We start from the raw sequence: 16,595 nt of genomic DNA on the forward strand, positions 1-16,595 counted from the left end.
TTTCTTCCTGATGGGGTCATCCTGTGCTTGTTGTTTTTCCATTGATGCTTTGGTGATTGGTTTCTCAATTGAGATATACTCAGTTATTCCCATCCTTACTCCAGCGTCCTTGCAGAGCAGAGAAATCAAGCTTGGGTAAGCCAACCTGGCCTCTTTAGAATTTTTGTTAGCAATTTTGTAGAATTCAGTTGAAATCAGTTGATGAACTTCCACTTCTTTTCCCATCATGATGAAATGGATCATCACTGCTCTTTTAACAGTGACTTCAGAACGGTTGCTAGTGGGCAGCAGAGAATGCCCAATGAAGCCCAGCCAGCCTCTGGCCACTGGTTTGAGGTCTTCTCTTTTGAGTTGATTAGGAACACCCTTCGTGCTGGTGGTCCACCTGGCTCCAGGGATGCAGATGTCTTCTAGAATCTTCTCCAGGCTCTTGTTTGTTCTCATCATTCTCCTATTGAAGGAGTCTGGATCATCTTTCAGCTGAGGTAGCTTTAAGATCTCTCTGATCTTGTCAGGGTGGGTATGAATAATCTTTCCTCTGACCACGGTTCGATAGTCATAGATATCAGATCCAGATAGTCTTTACCTGTCTGTATGCCACATATTAGCATAGAACTCCTGGACCATATTCTTTCCCACTTTCGTTTCAGGATTAGCTAGGACCTCCCAGTTCCTGATTCGAATTTGCTCCTGGATCTCCGGATATTCGTCTTCTTTCAGATCGAATCTAACTTCCGGGATAACTGATCTTAGACCCATTATTTTATAATAATGGTCTGAATGTTCTTTAGATAAGAACTTCCCTTGATTCCAAAGTGGTTTTGGAACGCTCTCTTTCTTGCCTCTTGAAGTGGGTTGTTTTCCCTTAGGAGCCATGCTCTTAGTGATCACGGATAAACACACCAAACTTAGAGGTTTGTTTGTCCTCAAGCAAAAGAAAAGAAAGGAGAGGGATAGAAGGAGAGCTAGTGCAATTGATGATGGAGGAGGGTGGAGGCCGAACCCATATATAAAGGGAGGGGGTGGGTTCAAAAAATTTGAAAAGATATGATAAAAAGATTGATTTGGAAAAGATAAGATAGAAAATATGATAAGAGAGGATATAGTTTAAAATTGAAAAGATATGAAAAATTTTTGAAAAAGATAAATCTAGATTTTGAAAAAGATAATGTGGAGATTTGAAAAAGATATTAGTTGAAAAAAATAGATTTGTTTTGAAAATTTTGAAAAAGAGTTGGATTGAATTTGAAAAAGAGGGTTTGTGCTTATGGATTAAGATACATTTGATATTTTTAAGGTAGGGTTTTTAGAAATTAGGGATTTTAGAAATCAGGGTTCTTAACATGTTTATGCAAGAAATCATGAATTGAAGCATGAAAATTAAGATTAAAATGAAAAATATGAAGGAAAAGTGAATTTACCTCCTCCCCACCATCCTGGCGTTTGAACGCCCAAACGCTGCATGTTTTGGGCGTTCAACGCCCAAATGCTGCCTCTCCTGGGCGTTCAACGCCCAGCTGCTGCTTCTTTCTGGCGTTGAACGCCAGGAAGTCCTTTGTTACTGGGCATTTTTCTGAACGCCCAGAATGCTGTAAATCTGGCGTTAAACGCCCAGAAAGAGCTTCTTTCTGGCGTTTAACGCCCAGATGGCTATCCTCACTGGCGTTCAACGCCCAGTGGATGCTTCTGTTGGGCGTTGAACGCCCAAAACAGACTTTTACTGGCGTTTTCTTGCCAGTGAGCTCTTTTTCTCTGTTTTGTGTGCAGAATCCTTCTGTAACCCTGTGAACTTATGCAATTGATTCTTTACCTTGTTATCAATGAACTTTATATAAACAAATAAAAATAAAAATAGGGCAAAATGCTTAGAGGATTGATGCCCCATGGCTGGGTTGCCTCCCAGCAAGCGCTTCTTTATTGTCTTTAGCTGGACCTTGCTGAGCTTTTAGTCTAGCTTCAGCCTTGAGCACTCTTGCTCAACATTGCCTTCAAGATAGTGCTTGATTCTCTGTCCATTGACAATGAACTTCTTATCAGAATCAATATCTTGAAGCTCCACATAACCATATGGTGATACACTTGTAATCACATATGGTCCCCTCCACCGGGACTTCAGTTTCCCGGGGAATAGCCTGAGCCTAGAGTTGAACAACAAAACCTTTTGTCCTGGTTCAAAGATTCTAGATGACAGCTTTCTGTCATGCCACTTTTTTTATTTTTCTTTATAAAGCTTGGCATTTTCGAAAGCAGTGAATCTGAATTCCTCTAGCTCATTTAGCTGGAGCAATCTTTTTTCTCCAGCTGATTTGGCATCAAAGTTCAGGAATCTGGTTGCCCAGTAGGCTTTATGTTCCAGTTCCAAGGGCAGGTGACATGCCTTACCATAGACCAGTTGGTATGGAGAGGTCCCTATAGGAGTCTTGAATGCTGTTCTGTATGCCCACAGAGCATCATCCAAGCTTCTTGCCCAATCCTTTCTACGGGTATTTACAGTCCGTTCTAGGATTCTTTTTAGCTCTCTGTTAGAGACTTCAGCTTGTCCATTAGTCTGTGGATGATATGGAGTCGCCACCTTGTGGCGAATCCCATACCGGACCATGACAGAGTAAAGCTGTTTGTTGCAGAAGTGAGTGCCCACATCACTGATTAGTACTCTAGGGACCCCAAACCTGCTGAAGATATTTTTCTGGAGGAACTTCAGCACTGTTTTAGTATCATTGGTGGGTGTGGCAATGGCCTCAACCCATTTTGATACATAGTCAACTGCCACCAGAATATAAGTGTTTGAGAATGATGGTGGGAAAGGTCCCATGAAGTCAATTCCCCATACGTCAAACAAATCAATCTCCAAGATTCCTTGTTGAGGCATGGCGTAACCATGAGGCAGATTACCAGCTCTTTGGCAACTGTCACAGTTACGTACAAACTCTCGGGAATCTTTATAGAGTGTGGGCCAATAAAAGCCACATTGGAGGACCTTGGTGGCTGTTCGCTCACCTCCGAAATGGCCTCCATATTGAGATCCATGGCAATGCCATAGGATCCTCTGTGCTTCTTCTCTAGGAACACACCTACGGATTATTCCGTCTGCACATCTCTTAAAGAGATAGGGTTCATCCCACAAGTAGTATTTTGCATCAGTGATTAATTTTTTCTTTTGTTGCCTGTTGTACTCTTTGGGTATGAACCTTGCAGCTTTATAGTTTGCAATATCGGCAAACCATGGTGTTTCCTGAATGGCAAATAAATGCTCATCCGGAAAAGTCTCAGAGATCTTAAGAGAGGGGAGGGACATCCCTTCTACTGGCTCTATCCGGGACAGATGATCAGCCACTTGGTTCTCTGTCCCTTTTCTGTCTCTTATTTCTATATCAAACTCTTGCAGAAGCAACACCCATCTGATGAGCCTGGGTTTTGAATCTTGCTTTGTGAGTAGATATTTAAGAGCAGCATGGTCAGTATACACAATCACTTTTGATCCTACTAAGTATGATCTGAACTTGTCAATGGCGTAAACCACTGCAAGTAATTCTTTTTCTGTGGTTGTGTAATTTTTCTGGGCATCATTTAAAATGCGACTAGCATAATAAATGACGTGCAGAAGCTTGTCATGCCTCTGTCCCAATACTGCACCAATGGCGTGATCACTGGCATCACACATTAGCTCAAATGGTAATGTCCAGTCTGGTGCAGAAATAATTGGTGCTGTGACCAGCTTAGCTTTCAGCGTTTCAAACGCCTGCAAACACTCTGTGTCAAACACAAATGGCGTGTCAGCAGCTAGCAGATTACTTAGAGGTTTTGCGATTTTTGAAAAATCCTTTATGAACCTCCTATAGAATCCTGCATGCCCCAGAAAGCTTCTGATTGCCTTAACATTGGCAGGTGGTGGTAATTTTTCAATTACCTCTATTTTTGCTTGATCCACCTCTATTCCCTTGTTTGAGATTTTATGCCCAAGGACAATCCCTTCAGTCACCATGAAGTGACATTTTTCCCAGTTTAAAACTAGGTTGGTCTCTTGGCATCTCTTTAGAACAAGATTCAGGTGATCAAGACAGGAGCTGAATGAGTCTCCATTTACTGAGAAGTCATCCATGAAGACTTCCAGAAATTTTTCCACCATATCAGAGAAAATAGAAAGCATGCATCTCTGGAAGGTTGCAGGCGCATTACACAGCCCAAATGGCATCCTTCTATAAGCAAACACTCCAGATGGACATGTGAATGCTGTTTTCTCTTGATCCTGGGAATCTACTGCAATCTGGTTATAGCCTGAGTAGCCATCCAGAAAGCAGTAATAATCATGACCTGCCAGTCTTTCTAGCATCTGGTCTATGAATGGTAAAGAAAAATGATCCTTTCTGGTGGCTGTATTGAGCCTTCTGTAGTCAATACACATGCGCCACCCTGTAACTGTTCTTGTAGGAACCAGTTCATTTTTTTTATTATGAATCACTGTCATGCCTCCCTTTTTTGGGACGACTTGGACAGGGCTCACCCAGGGGCTATCAGAAATAGGATAAATAATCCCAGCCTCTAGTAATTTGGTGACCTCTTTCTGCACCACTTCCTTCATGGCTGGATTTAGCCACCTCTGTGGTTGAACAACTGGTTTAGCATTATCCTCCAATAAGATTTTGTGCATGCATCTAGCTGGGCTTATGCCCTTAAGGTCACCTATGGACCACCCAAGAGCTGTCTTGTGTGTCCTTAACACTTGAATAAGTGCTTCCTCTTCCTGTGGATTTAAAGCAGAGCTTATGATCACTGGAAAAGTGTCACCTTCTCCCAGAAATACATATTTCAGGGATGGTGGTAATGGTTTGAGCTCAGGTTTAGGGGATTTTTCCTCTTCCAGAGGAAATTTCAGAGGCTCTTTAATCTCCTCTGAATCCTCCAAATCAGGCTGAACATCTTTAAAGATGTCCTCCAACTCTAATTCGAGACTCTTAGCCATGTTGATCTCTTCTACCAAAGAGTCAATAAGATCAACTTTCATGCAGTCTTTTGATGTGTCTGGATGCTGCATGGCTTTGACAGCATTCAACTTAAACTCATCATCATTGACTCTCAGGGTTATTTCCCCTTGTTGGACATCAATGAGGGTTCGTCCAATTGTTAGGAAGGGTCTTCCTAGAATGAGAGTAGCACTCTTGTGTTCCTCCATTTCCAACACTACAAAGTCAGTGGGAAAGGCGAATGGCCCAAGTCTGACAATCATGTCTTCAATCACGCCTGATGGGTATTTAATGGAGCCATCAGCAAGTTGGAGACATATCCGGGTTGGTTTAACTTCTTCAGTTAAGCCAAGCTTTCTGACAGTGGATGCAGGTATTAGGTTGATGCTTGCCCCAAGATCGCACAAAGCTGTCTTGGTGCAGTTACCTTCTAATATGCATGGTATCAGAAAACTCCCAGGGTCTTTAAGCTTTTCAGGAAAGCTTTTTAGAATGACTGCACTACATTCTTCAGTGAGGAGAACTCTTTCTGTTTCTCTCCAATCCTTTTTATGACTCAAGATTTCTTTCATGAACTTGGCATAAGAAGGTATTTGCTCAAGTGCCTCTGCAAATAGAATCTTTATTTCAAGAGTCCTGAGATAATCTGCAAAGCGAGCAAATTGCTTATCCTGTTCCTCTTTCCGGAGTTTTTGAGGATAAGGTATCTTGGCTTTATATTCCTCAACCTTAGTTGCTGTAGGTTTATTGCCTACAGAAGTGGCTGAAGAAGCCTTTTTAGAGGGGTTGTCATCAGCACTTGTGTGTGTCTGATCCCTCACTGGCAATTGAGTGCCAGAGTTAGAAGTTGGAGTGATGTGAGACGCCAACTCCTTGTTTGTTCCTGGCGTCTGAACGCCAGAACTGTGCCCATTTTGGGCGTTTAGCGCCAGATCTTGCCCATTTTGGGCGTTCAACGCCAGATCCTTGCTTGTTTCTGGCGTTGAACGCCAGTCTTTGCTTGTTACTGGCGTTGAACGCCAGTCTTGGGCATGGTATGGGCATTCAGCGCCAGCCTTCCACCAGATTGCTGACGTTTTAATGCCAGAATTACTTTTCCCTGGGCTCTTACTGTCCTCAGGTGAATTTTGGGTGGTTTGCTCATTCCTTAACTCTTTGCTGCCTTGAGGTGGGGTATTTAATGTTTTTCCACTTCTTAATTGAACTGCTTGGCATTCTTCTGTTATTTGTCTTGACAGCTGCTGCTTTGTTTGCTTCAATTGTTCTTCTATATTTATATTAGCCATCCTTGTCTCTTGTAGTTTATCCTTGAATTTGGCTAACTGCTTTGTTAGAAAGTCCAATTGCTGATTGAATTCAGCAGCTTGTTTTACAGGGCTGAGTTCAGCAGTTACTGTTTGAACCTCTTCTTTCATGGAAGGGTCACTGCTTAGGTACAGATGCTGATTCCTGGCAACTGTATCAATGAGCTCTTAAGCCTAAATAATAAAATCTCTACAATTCAAAGGCAATATGCCAAACTTCTTTCAGAGACTAAACAATAATTTCCAAGCAATGAACAATAATTTCCAAACAAAATAATTTCCAAGCAATGAACAATAATTTCCAAACAAAATAATTTCCAAGCAATGAACAATAATTTCCAAGCAATGAACAATAATTTCCAAACTTCCATTGCTATTTTTGTCAAGAATGAAACAATAATTTCCAAGCAAAAATTTTCTGGCCCTTCCACGCAGAACAAAATTTATGTAGAAAATCTTGTAACAATACCATGGCCAAATACTAATTTTACACTCTGTCCCAAAATTTGTGTTAAGGAGAAGTTATATAGAGCATGGTCATACAAAATATTATAAACAGTTACCATTCCTCTATATTATAAACATTTACCATTCTAATCCCTCTTTCCATCAATAAACCCATTAACCCTCTTTACTAGTTAATCAAAAGGAAATAGTTATATGGATCTATGAAGAGGCCAATGACAATAAAACAGAACATAGGAGACACGGTTAACCTGAATCAACTCAACTATCATTAACATGAACAAAAACTGCTTGCTAATTAATCCAAAACAACTAACAACAACAGTCATCGATTGCAAAAATCACTGTTCAACGCAAGTAGCAACAATTGTAGAATTCACCCGCTCAGCATCAATAAACCTAGATAATTGAAATAAAGGATCAAATGAATTAAAAATAAATAACTATTCTGTTAACAATGCAATTGAAGCATAATAACAATAAATAAATAAGTAAATAAATAAAAGTAAAAGCAGTGCACACCTTGCAGCGAACCGGAGGCAGTGGCGTGAAGACTCAGCTCGTCACGGAACACGGCTGAGAGATCGATGAGAGACGAGAACTCCGACGAGATAGAGGAGCAGTGGTCAGTGGAAGAGGAAGAGGGCGAGGGGCTCGGAGGAAGGTGTCGTCGCGGCGGTGATTGGCTCGGCGGGAGAGGAAGAGGGTTGCGGCTGAAGAGGAAGAGGAAGTGGGCGAGGGGCTCGGAGGAAGGTAGCGTCGCGGCGGTGATTGGCTCGGCGGGAGAGGAAGAGGGTTGCGGCTGAAGAGGAAGAGGTGACGGGTGACCTTTCTCTGTTAGGGTTGGGGGAATGGGGGAACAAAGTCTCAAACCTGAAGGAGACAATGAGTGAAAGTGTGAAACTGAGGGCAGAGGGCTGCGGCTGTGAGAACTGAGAAAGAGAAACCCTAAAATTGAAATTATGTATATATACTATGCACTCCGGGGCGGGTAGGGGCGAGTTTACCCTGAACCCGACCCCGCCCCGCCCCGCTCAACTACCCGCCCCGACCAAAACCCGCCCCGGAGCGGGGCGGGTTTTAACCCGCCCCGACCGGGGCGGGGCGGGGCGGGTACCCCCGGGTTCGGGTACTCCTGCCACCCCTAATGACAGATAGTGCAGAAATTCACTTCTGGGGCCCACTTGGTGTGTGCTGGGGCTGAGACTAAAGCTTCTCACGTGCCTGGGCTGTTTTGGACATTCAACGCCAGGTTGTAACCTGTTTCTGGCATTGAACTCCACTTTGTAACTTGTTTCTGGCGCTGGACGCCAAACAGCAGCATGGAACTGGTGTTGAACGCCAGTTTACGTCATTTATCCTTGAGCAAAGTATGGACTATTATATATTACTGGAAAGCCCTGGATGTCTACTTTCCAACGCAATTGGAAGCGCGCCATTTGGACTTTTGTAGCTCCAGAAATTCCATTTTGAGTGCAGAGAGGTCAGAATCCAACAGCATCAGCAGTCCTTTTTCAGCCTGAATCAGATTTTTGCTCAGCTCCCTCAATTTCAGCCAGAAAATACCTGAAATCACAGAAAAACACACAAACTCATAGTAAAGTCCAGAAATATGAATTTTGTCTAGAAACTAATGAGACTAAACTAAAAACTAACTAAAATATACTAAAATCTATATGAAATTAACCCCAAAAAGCGTATAAAATATCCGCTCATCATAGTGTATACACTCTAATCACTCAAGTGTTTTAGGTTCGATTCTCTCAATTCTATACTAACCTTGCTTTCTAAGGCTTGCTCTTCATCTAACAATCAACATAAATTTAATGCACAGATACACATATCAAGAGGTCTTTTAAGGGTTGTAATGGGGTTAAGGTCAAGGTAGGATTGTATTTGGCTAAGTGGACTAAAATCTGAATCCTTAATTAACCTAAACTTTCCACCTAACTTTAGACAATCCATGTAATCATGATACAAAACCTAACTGTCCATTAACCATGTTTTCCACATATTCATGCATTCAAATTTCAAGTACAGTACATATACATTGCTTTCAACACTTAACTTCGGGGCATTTTGTCCCCTTTTATTTATTTGCTCTTTTTTTTTCTTCTCTCTCTTTTATATATATATATATATATATATATATATATATATATATATATATATATATTATTTTTCTCAATGCATATGATTAAATTATTGAATGCATGAACATGTCCTATTTCTTTCACATTTTCAGAAAATTCTAACATACTCAATTCTCAAACCAAATGTTTTCAATCCCAATTTCCCCACACTTAAATCATAAGCATCTCACTATTCTAAGCTAACCAAGGATTCAAATTAAGGACATTATTGTTTTCCGCTTAGAGTTAATGATGTGCTAAAGTAAAAAACAAAGGGGTAAAATAGGCTCAAAATTGGTTTGCAAGGGATAATGAAAGGTAAGGCCATATGGGTATGTAAGCTCAGTGAAACAAAGGCCTCAATCATGTAAGTGTATGCATACATCAAATAATGGAAATATAGAATTAAGCAAGACAAAGATCACAATTTTAGAGAGAAAAATACACACAAACAGAATTTTGGTTGATAAAATGCAACCAATTCAAATAGGCTCAAAAATCTCACAGGTTTTGTGTGTTCGAGTTCTAAACCATGTTCCAGTATAATATCTCTTCAAACAAGTGTAACATTAAATTTTATTCAAATTAGTGAAATTCTCTAAAAGGTTTTTTTGAAAAAGAAAATATTACTTTAACCAAGTGGTAAAATATGCAAAAAATCAAACAAATATGCAATCAAACATGCAAATGCAACAATGAATAAACAAATAAAATAAAAAATTTGGTGTTGAGTCAAGAAATAACTAACCCATGGAGATCGGTATCGACCTCCCCACACTTAAAGATTGCACCATCCTCGGTGCATGCTGAGATGTGCAGGTGGACGGGTTGTTTCAACTGATGCTTTTCTTTGAGAATTGTGCAGATGGACTTGTCTTGTCTCCCTTTTTAGAGGTTTCTCCCTTTTTTCGTCTTCGGTGGCCAGCCTGAAAGAAGAGAAAAAGAAGAAAAGTAACCCAAAAGATAGAAAATAAATAAAATATGGGGGTTAATGCCAAATGATAAGGGTCTCATTTACATGGAAGCTTCAACATGTACGTGAGAAAACAATAGAAGCCATGACATACCAGTGGTATAAAATTTGCAACAATAGGGAAGAGAGTGGGTAAAGAAAGACAATGTAAGTTCATGTCAATGCAAAAGGAATATCAGTAATATAAAAATCAGCATTAATTTAAATAATATTACCCAATCAGAATAAAACAAGTCATGAAGCACCCAAAATAATCCAAGAGAAGATGCAACAGTTGAATAGGAAAATTTTAACACCAATGGTAAGACAATAAATTTAGAAAAGAAAAAAAAACATGTGCACAAAATTAAAATGCAATTAATGAAATATGCAAATAAAATAAGTAAAATAAAATAAAAGATAAGAAGAATGAGAAGGGAAAGAAGGGAAGAAGAAGTAATTAAGAAAGGAGGGAGGAAAAATTAGGATTGGGGGATAAAAGATAAGATATTTGGCAAATTAGGATAAGTTGTGCGGCGCAAGCGACGCGGTCGCGCGGCTTGCGTTTAAACTGATTGATGCGGTCGCGTCGGTCACGCGATCGCGTGGCCTGTTTTGTGCGATTGGCACAAGTGCAGCCTCACGGTCGCACAAATCTCTGTTCAAAACTCTTTTGCCAAAAAACTAGGTGACGCGATCGCGTGGGGCATGCGATCACGTGAGTGGCCATCATGGGGATATGACGCGGACGCATGGGGCATGCGTTCGCATGGTGAGGCTTGGGCTTCCAGCACGAGTCCAGCCCAACTCCAGCTCAACTTTCGGCCATGCACCTGGTTGACGTCGATTTTCAGGTCACGCGGCCGCGTGGGTGACGCGGTCGCGTGGATCAATTTGTGCCATTAGCGCGCCTCCAGCCACGCTTTCGCGTGACTCTCTGTTCAACCTTATTTTCTTCCAAACGCACATACGACGCGGACGCGTCGCGTGCGAAAGTCCTTTTTTTTATAATCTGAAAATGAAGAATGTAGTGTTAATATGAATGTGATGCAAAACTCCAGGTTCAATATAATAAAATAAAATAAAACTAGAAAATAAAATAAAACTAAATAAAAATGAAAAAGGAACAATCATACCATGGTGGGTTGTCTCCCACCTAGCACTTTTAGTTAAAGTCCTTAAGTTGGACATTTGGTGAGCTTCCTGTTATGGTGGCTTATGCTTGAATTCATCTAGGAATCTCCACCATTGTTTATAATTCCAGTAGCCTCCGGGATCCCAAACTAGGCACGTAAAGCCTTTGAGCAGCTTCAAACAGATTCTTAGACTCCCGGGGTGTTGGATGTCAGAACAGATTCCAGGATCCCAAATCTTGCTTTTACACCCATCCTTATCGGGATCTGTATTTTTCCAACTGGGTGATAAGTAATTTGAATTCTCACTGCAGCTACCAAACAGCTTCCTAGACCCATTCAGTTGAGCTTTACACCAACCTTTGCGTTTAAACTTAAAGCTTCCAACCATGATGAACCTTGCAGGACAATTCTTACCACTGGCCATCTTCTTCTTACTCTTAATGTTACAAAGAGCTCTAAGTTGACCATCCGTCTCCAGTAGCCCATATTCAAGTGGAATCAGAAAGCTAAGGGATATGAATTTTACCCACTTGAATGTTGTGAAGGATGATGGCAACTTAGGGGGAGGTATTTTTAATGAAATTGCAAGCTCCACTCCCTTGTGCTCTTCTCTGATAATTACCACCTCTTTGCAAGCTTCTTCAATTTCAACCTCTTCCTCTTGGTAGCTTTCTTCCAATTCAATCTCCTCTTCATTGCTTTCCAAGGACATGGGAGATTGTGCTTCTTCTTCTTGAATCTCCATCTCTTGATCAACCTCTTCCAAGTCTTCAACTGTGATATGCCTTGGAGGTTGTACACCCTCCTCAACATCAATTTCAAACGTCTTGAAAGGAGGTTCTATAATTCCGACTTCCTCCACTTGTTCCAGTACAAAGTCATGCTCCATACTGTTCACTGGAGTTTCTAGTATCTCCTTCATGCTACGTTCTTCATTAGATTGTCCACATGAAGCCATGGGGGGTTCCTTGAGTGTCCGAACGTCGGGAAGCTAATTGATTTATCGCTTGCTCCAATTGATGAATGGTTGCATGAAATCGATCCACTGTTTCCTTGAAACGATCCTTTGTCTCTTGATGCACTCGGCTTTCATAAATAGGATCATAGTGCTCTTGGATTGATGGATATGGAGATGGTGAATATTGAAGTGGTGGTTCTTGTGAGTAATTTGGTTGGAATTGGGGTGATTCTATATATGGTTCATATGGCTCATAAGGTGGTTGGTATGGTGGTTGAGGGTTAGGGTCATATGGAGGTGAATGGCAAAAAGGGGCTTGTGAGTATAGTGGTCCAAAGTCATGTTGAGGAGAGGGTTCATAGGCATATGGTGGTGGTTGTTGATAGTCCATTGGAGGTGGTTGTTGCCATGAGGGTTGATCAAATCCTTGTGGCTTCTCCCATCTTTGATTGTTCCAACCTTGATGCCTGTTCTCATTGTAATTTCTTCTTCCTGCAACATTATTGTAACCGGACTCATAGCCAAAGGGGTGAGAGTTCATAGTAGCAAATAAAAATTAAAAACAAAAATAAAAACAAATTGAAATTAAAAGGTTATTTAAATTTTGAATTCGAAAATTGAGTTTTGAAATTTGAATTTTAAATTTTTGAAATTTGAATTTTGAAATTTGACTTTTGAAATAAGATAAGATAAGATAAAAATTTTAAAATAAAAATCAATAACCTCTTAATTTACGAAAAAGTAAAAAAAATAAAAATAAAAACAAATCAAAAAGCAAATATTTACAATAACCAATAATAAGGCACACGTTTGCGATTCCCCGGCAACGGCGCCATTTTGAAGAATTGAAGATTGATGGTTTAGATGTTATAGAAACTCTCGTTGTAAGTATAGTTACTAAACTAAGCAATCAACCTTTCTTACAAAAGTTTTGGTTGTCACAAGTAACAAACCCCTAAATAAATTGATAACCGAAGTATTCAAACCTCGGGTCGTCTTCTCAAGGAATTGCAGAGAGGTATGTTCTTATTATTGGTTATGAGTTTGTAAATTGGGATTTTGGAAGTAAGGTGGGAATATGTTATATGACAAATAATTTAAATGGCAATTAAAAATAAATAAATACTGTAAAGCAAACTTTTGGGCAAGGTATGAGAAATTGGAAGTCCAGTCTAGTTATCCTTATCAATGATGATGAAAACTGAATCTTAATTCCACTTAGTTAACCTTTACTAAAGCAAAGGAAAGTCAAGGGACTAATTAGTTTGATCTTCGAATCCTATTTATTTCCTAAGAAAAGATTGGGATTATTGAAGTTCAATTCAATTGGCAAGATAACAATTAACAATTATGCTGTTGAATTGGATAACTCCTGAGTTACTAATTTCTTAACCAAAACCAAAAGGGAAAAAGTAAATCTACTGGAATAAAAATGCCTTCAGATGGGAAGCAATAATCATGCAAATAAAAGAAAGCAATAATAACTGAAATACCTTAAATAATATTAATTCAAAGAAAATCATAACATGAATGTAGCATAAGCCAAATAGGCAACATAACTAATATAAGCATTAAAGTATCTAAAAATAAGAGATAAATATAAAGTAAAAGAACATTGAACCTGGGATTGAGAGTCACTCCTAAAAGTAAGAGAAGTCCTAAATCCTAATTCTAAGAGAGAGGAGAGAACCTCTCTCTCTAAAAACTACATCTACTTCTAAAATTGTGAATATGAAAGCTTTCGATGAATGGATGCATTTTCCGACTTTATAGCCTCTAATCTGTGTTTTCTGGGCCGCAAACTGGGTCAGAAACAGCCCAGAATTCGCTGGTTGCGAATTCAAATATGCTGAATTTCCGTCACTGCGATGCGGCCGCATGGAGCACGCAGTTGTGTCGCTTAGCGTCAGAGAAACTATGGCATATTATATATCAAATTGAAGCCCCTAACGTTAGCTTTCCAACGCAACTGAAACCGCATCATTTGGACCTCTGTAGCTAAAGTTATAGCCGTTTGAGTGCGAAGAGGTCAGGCTGGACAGCTTAGCAATTTCTCCAACTTATTGTATTCCTTCCACTTTTGCATGCTTCCTTTCCATCCTCTGAGCCATTCCTGCCCTGTAATCTCTGAAAACACTTAACACACATATCAAGGCATCTAATGGTAATAAGAGAGGATTAAACATAGGAAACTTAAGGCCAAAGAAGCATGTTTTCAATAAAAGCACTTAATTAGGAAGGCAAATGTAAAACCATGCAAATAGTATGAATAAGTGGGTAAAGAGTTGATAAAAACCACTCAATTGAGCACAAGATAAACCATGAAATAGAGGTTTATCAGTTTGTTACTTGTGACAACCAAATATTTGTACGAAAGGAATTCCTGTCGGTCTAGAAGCTATACTTGCAATAGAAATTCATTTGTGAAAATTCTAGATCGCGCGAGAGTTCAGTTCGTCAAAATGGCGCCGTTGCTGGGGAATTGCAAACGTGTGCCCTATTATTGGTTATTGTAAATATTTTTCTTTTACTTGTTTATTTGTTTTTGTTTTTCCTTTTTATTTCTATTAGCTACTATGAATTCTCACCCCTCTCGCTTTGAGTTTGGTTCTAAATTTGTTGAAAGGAATGGAAGCTATAACAGGAATATGCATCAAGGTCGAGCAATCAAAGATGGATGGAGCCAAGAGGATCTGATCAACCCTTTAGGCAACAACACCCTCCAAGATATCATGGCCAAGGACTACTCTACAATGCATACCAAGCTGATAGATATGGTGGACCCCCTTATAATTACCAACAAGCCCCACCCTGTGTTTATAGACTATCCTCTCAACATGGCTTCGGACCACCACACTCACAAGCTTCTTTTCACCATTTACCATTGTATGATCCTTATCCACCCCAATTCCAATCCAATTATGCCCAAGAACCACCACTTTCCTATGCACCATGTCCATATCCATCGAGCCAAGAATCACAGGCTCGCCTCAAGGTAACAGTAGATTAATTTCATGCAACTCTTCATCAACTGGAGCAAGCAATAAATCAATTATCTTCCAGATGTTTGGACACTCAAGGAACTCCCATAGCTCCATGTGGACAATCTAATGAAGAACGTAGCATGAAGGAGATACTAGAAACTCCAGTGGGCAGTACAGAGCATGACTTTGTACTGGAACAAGTTGAGGAAGCTGTCATTATAGAAGAAGAATAGTTGATTGAAGACTTAGGAGACATTGAATCTCCATGGGAATCCAGAGTTGTGGAGAATTCCGTCGAGGACGTTACAATTGATGCTAAGGAGGATAGTGCACAACCCCCAAAGCAGGTATCTTATGAAGAACTGGACGGAATAACCTAAGACCCAAGTTTCCTTGATGATGATAATCATAAGTCAAGTTCTCTTACTAATGAACTTGCATCTGCAAGTGAATTCTTTGAGATAGAAGAATCTTCCCCAAGTGACTACGAAGATGATGCAGAGGTAGACTTTTCTCAACCTCCCAATTATAACTTAAGTGATGAGGAAGATATCGAAGACTTTGATCAAGACATGGTTGATATTGAAGAAGTTTGCAAAGAAGTGGAAGAATTCACAGAAGAACACAAAGGAGTAGAGCTTGCAGAACTACTGGAAACACTCATCCCAAGGCCACTACCACCCAACTCCAACTTCAAGTGGGTAAAATCCTTGACTTTTATCTTTACTTTTCCACTTGAATATGGTTTACTTGAAACAGATGGCCAGCTTAGAGCTCTTTGAGGCTTTAAGAGTAAAAGGGAAATGACTCGCACTCAGAGCTGGTATGCGAGATTCAATGAAGTTTCACACTTCAATTTGAGGTGCAAGGATTGGTGTCGAGCTTAATTGAAAGGATCTAGGAAGCTATTTGGTCACTGCAATGAGAATTCAGATTACTCACCACCCAGCTGGAATAATGCAGATCAAGACAAAAATGGGTGTAAAAGTAAAGTTTGGGATCCTGGAATCTGTTATGACATTCAGCACACTAGAAGCCTGAGAACCTGTTTAAAACTGCTCAAGGGTTTTACGTGCCTTGTTTGGGATCCTGGAGGCTGTTGACATTCCAAACATTGGTGGAAATTTCTAGATGAATTCAAGCACAAGCCACCATAGCAGGAAGCTCATCAAATGTCCAACTTAAGGACTTGAACTAAAAGTGCTAGGTGGGAGACAACCCACCATGGTATGATCGTTCCCGTTTTCCATTTTAGTCTGTCTTTGAATTTGATTAAACCTAGAATTGTGCATAACATTCATTGCATTCTGCATACTGCATAAAAAAAAGGGATCACCCCACGCGAGCGCGCAGGCCACGCGTGGGCGTGGAACGGAAATCGGCGTCAAGATCCAACGTCCAGAAGGTTGGGCTCGAATCGTGCGGCTGGTGTGCATTTAGCACAAACCGGCCCACGCGTTCGCGTCCCTGACGCGAACGCGTCACTTGCATAGCGCTCATCCCACGCGAAAGCGTGAGCGACGCGTCTGCGTCGCGTGGATATTATGGCCCCCTAAATGAAAATAGAGAGTTGCGCCAAAACGACGCTGGAACCGTGCATCTAGCACAATTCACAGCGACGCGTTCGCATGCCTCACGCGTCTGTGTCACTCACCTTTTACCCAACTTACGCGATTGCGTCAATCACGCGACCGCGTTATACC

General features: G+C 40.5%; 1 pseudogene; it reads left to right on the forward strand.

The window, feature by feature from the left end:
- Nucleotides 1-14,556: 14,556 nt before the first annotated feature.
- Nucleotides 14,557-16,214, forward strand: LOC148581064 (uncharacterized; annotated as a pseudogene).
- Nucleotides 16,215-16,595: the final 381 nt, after the last annotated feature.

This window comes from Arachis ipaensis, chromosome B10 (genome assembly GCF_059453495.1).
Source record: "Arachis ipaensis isolate K30076 ecotype BB chromosome B10, ASM5945349v1, whole genome shotgun sequence".
Taxonomy (NCBI): Eukaryota; Viridiplantae; Streptophyta; class Magnoliopsida; order Fabales; family Fabaceae; genus Arachis; species Arachis ipaensis.